This window comes from Coregonus clupeaformis, chromosome 31 (assembly GCF_020615455.1).
Source record: "Coregonus clupeaformis isolate EN_2021a chromosome 31, ASM2061545v1, whole genome shotgun sequence".
Lineage (NCBI taxonomy): Eukaryota > Metazoa > Chordata > Actinopteri > Salmoniformes > Salmonidae > Coregonus > Coregonus clupeaformis.
In genome coordinates, this window is record NC_059222.1 from 41,210,883 (window position 1) to 41,215,544 (window position 4,662).

The window sequence follows — 4,662 nt, forward strand, 5'->3', positions numbered from 1 at the left end:
AGAAAGTATTTGGCAACAAGAATAAAAATATTCACAATAATTTTAATGGTCTTGTCATCATTGAAATAGTAACATACAATATCCTTCATGTAAAAAACATGGCTAGTGTTCAAAAAGCTAAATATGTACTCTGCAAGGTTTTCCCAAAAGTCGATCACAGATTCACATTCTTAGAACAAGTGTGTAAGATTTACCTTCGTTTTTTTTTTTGGGGGAACACAGATATCATCAACATCAAGAAATTTGGACAACATGGAATTACATGAATATACAGTATCTTATGTAGAATCTTAAAGTGCACTTCCTTACATTTGTTTGGTATACAGTATTTGTAAGGCACCAACCAAGCTTTCTTCCAGACAATGTCAGAAATAAACATGTTCCCCCAAAACAATTCCTCTAGGCGTAAATTGGTTCCTTGAATGGAACATTTGTCTTATGTATTTGTTACAACAAGATTTCTCAAGTAAGCCCACACCTTCCAGGCTGAGTTCTGGATAAGCTCTGTGATCATCACCAAAGCTAAGATGATTTTTCATTAGTGTAGTCAGACCACTGGGAATAGAAATAAACTCTCTGAAAGGTATTGGAAACAGATTCAGTGTTATAAATTGTTTGTATGAAAGAATATTACCCCTGTTGTCGAACACATCAAGAACAAAGTTAATATTTATTTCATGCCAGTTAGGGTAGAACAATACAGTTCTGTCTGAATTATTCCACAAAAGAGCCTTATGGGGGGAACATTTGTGCAAAAAACATTTCCCGGGACATTAAAGCTTGTTGGTGAAACCTAGCCAATTTAGAGGGTAATATTTCAGGAAGATAATTATATTTCAGTACAAATGTAAGATTTCCCAACTTATTAAACACATTGTTTGGAATGAAATTGTCACGACTTCCTCCGAAGCTGCCTCCCCTCCTTGTTCGGGCAGGCTTCGATGTTCGTCGTCACCGGCCTTCTAGCCACTGCCGCTCCTCATCTCATCATTCCATTAGTTTTGTCTTGTTTATTACACACACCTGGTTCATATCCCCTCATCAGTACTGGTATAAGTGTTCCCTCTGCCCCCATGTCTTTGAGTGTGATTGTTTATTGTGGAGGGTAGAGAAGCTCGGTGGAGCTCCGTGTATTTTGTATCGCCGGGATATTTCCCCGTGTGCCTTGTTATTTCCAGTGTGCCTGTTTTGCGCACTGGAGTGTTTTGACGCATTTCTGCGTAACTCTGTGCTTCGGAATAAATCCTTTTATTTTGTGATTTAACCTCCTGCGCATGACTCCTTCAGAATCACTCATCACAGAAATACCAGATTGATTCTGTATTGACCAAACATATTTTCAACCAATTGACCTTGAACGTGTTACTTATGCCAACAAAATCCAATATTTCCAGACCTCCTTCAGATCTCTTATTTGAGAGGATAGACTTTTTCAGTTTGTGAGACTTATTTTTTCAGATAAAGTCAAGAAAGGTCTTGTTAATCTCTTTACAGGTAGAGGGATTTACAAACAAAGACAATGAGGGGTACACAAAGTGAGACAGTCCATCTGCCTTGGACAGAAGCACTAGATAGATCCCTTTGTAGCCATATATTAAATATTTTTGTATTTTATTTTATTTTAGGAGAGAAATTCATATGTTGTCTGACTAAGTGATTTTTAGACACGTTCCTAAATATTTAACGCAGTCCTTTACAATAATATGTTCTATTTCTTTATCATCAGAGTCATATAAACATAAGATTTCACATTTAGAAACATTACGTTTTAATCCAGATGCAATAGAGAATGCAGCGATGGCATTAAGGCCATGGACGACCTGGTCTTCATCTTTTTATTAAAGCCAGCTGGTAAATATTGATTTCTCAGTCAAAAAGGTACAGTATAAGCCATGCAAATTTGCATTATTCAGAATATCTAGAGATAGAAGTTCCACTACCACAATGAATAAAAAGGGTGAAATTTGGACATCCCTGACATACACGTCTGTTGATACTGAATCTTTTGGATGTATTAAGGTTTAGTATCACAGAACTATATCTTTGTAAAATATGCGAATGACTTTGATAACATTTTCACCGAAACCAAACATTTTCAGAGACCGAAAGATAAATTAATGTTAAATTGTGTCAAAGCCTTTACAGAAGTCTAAAAAATAAAAATAACAGCATCTGAGTCAACTGCATCTGAATAATCCAAAAGGTCCAAGACTAAATGAATGTTGGAACTTATGTGATACCCCTTCATAAAGCCTGCTTGAGTCTCATTTATAATTGGATCTATTCCTTTCTTTCTTTCATTTGTTTTTGTCATAAACCAGAGCAATCCATTTTTAAGCAATATTTTAAAAAGTGATTGGTCTCCAATTGTCAATGAGATAGAGGTCTTTATCAGGCTTCGGAATCAGTGAGATAAGGCCCTGCTTCATAATGGAAACCATTTCACAATTTTCAATGCAATCTTGAAACATATAAAAAGTAGGCTCTTCTAGTAACTCCCAAAACCACCTATAAAATTCAACTGATAGGCCTTCAGGGCCAGGTGATTTCCATTTTTTCATTGAATTCAAAGCCTCTTTAATCTCCTCAGTTGACACAGGTGATACGCAAACTGTGTGGAATTCATCCTCAATCACAGGGACATAGTTCTGAATGTGGCGAATGTAGCTTTCACAACCATCTTCCTGAAATTGTGAGTTGTAAAGAATTGCATAAAAGGAAACGACAAACATTTATATTTCAGTGGGATCTTTTCATAATACATCATTAATTTTGAGTGCCGTTATAGATTTTCTTTTGTGGTTTTTATTTTCAAGTGCAAAGAAATAACTGGTGTTTCTTCCACCCACTTCAATCCATTTTGCTCGTGATCTGACAAAAGCACCCTTTGCCAGACCTGTGTAAAACTGTTCTTACTCAAGTACAGATTTAAGTCCAGACTCTTCTTCTTGAGATAACGTCTCTTTCTTTAGAAGACTGTCAAGATTGCTCTTTTTTTTCCTTTCTCTAAGGTGCTTCAACTCTTTGACACATTTAATTGCTAAAACTCTGACTTTATATTTAAAGAATTCCCATTTACTTCCATGACCCAAGTAACAGAAAAAAAAGTATCTCACAGAAATAAATTTGGCTAACGATTTGATGTTTCCATTGGAAACAGGATCTTTAAGAAGTGTGTTGTTTCATTTCTAATAGCCTTGAATACCCTTAGATTTTTTCACAGCTTGTAAAATCAGGGAAATTCAATTGTGATCAGAAAAGGGAGCAAATTGATGATCTACATACAGTATATAACAAGTTGTAACAAAGAGGGGGAAATTAGGAATAAATCTATTCTCGATTTTTGTGACATAGTTATGTTGGTCCAGGTATGACCCCTTTCTTCCGGATTGAAATAACGGCAGGCATCAAAAACAGAGAGATCATTGCATAATGTTGTGATAATACTGCTATTTTGAAAGCTTTGACTCATTCTAGGAGGAAAACGATCAGCATAGTCATCATTCTGTCGTGTTCTGCCCATTCAACTTGCCAAAAACTAACTCTAAACTTGCCATATGTCGTCAGGTGTTTTGTTCAAATCCCCTGAGAGAATTAGAAGAGCCTCTGAGTATTTGTTGCATACATCCTGTCATTTTCTGGAAAGCTGAGCAAAAAGGATCTTATGTGGAGCATGTAACTTATGTCAATACACATTACGAATGATATTTTACATTTTAGTAATTTAGCAGACGCTCTTATCCAGAGCGACTTTCATGAGCAATTAGGGTTAAGTGCCTTGCTCAAGGGCACATCGACAGATTTTTCACCTAGTCGGCTCGGGGATTAGAACCAGCGACCTTTCGGTTACTGGCACAACGCTCTTAACCACTAAGCTACCTGCCGCCCACTACATCTGTAGTACTGACTACCATCTTGTCCTCTCTACGTCTGTAGTACTGACTACCATCTTGTCCTCTCCACGTCTGTAGTAATGATTACCATCTTGTCCTCTCTATGTCTGTAGTACTGACTACCATCTTGTCCTCTCTACGTCTGTAGTAATGACTACCATCTTGTCCTCTCTATGTCTGTAGTAATGACTACCATCTTGTCCTCTCTACGTCTGTAGTACTGACTACCATCTTGTCCTCTATGTCTGTAGTAATGACTACCATCTTGTCCTCTCTATGTCTGTAGTAATGACTACCATCTTGTCCTCTATGTCTGTAGTACTGACTACCATCTTGTCCTCTCTATGTCTGTAGTACTGACTACCATCTTGTCCTCTCTATGTCTGTAGTACTGACTACCATCTTGTCCTCTATGTCTGTAGTACTGACTACCATCTTGTCCTCTCTATGTCTGTAGTAATGACTACCATCTTGTCCTCTATGTCTGTAGTAATGACTACCATCTTGTCCTCTCTATGTCTGTAGTAATGACTACCATCTTGTCCTCTACATCTGTAGTACTGACTACCATCTTGTCCTCTCTATGTCTGTAGTAATGACTACCATCTTGTCCTCTCTATGTCTGTAGTAATGACTACCATCTTGTCCTCTCTATGTCTGTAGTAATGACTACCATCTTGTCCTCTACATCTGTAGTACTGACTACCATCTTGTCCTCTCTATGTCTGTAGTACTGACTACCATCTTGTCCTCTATGTCTGTAGTAATG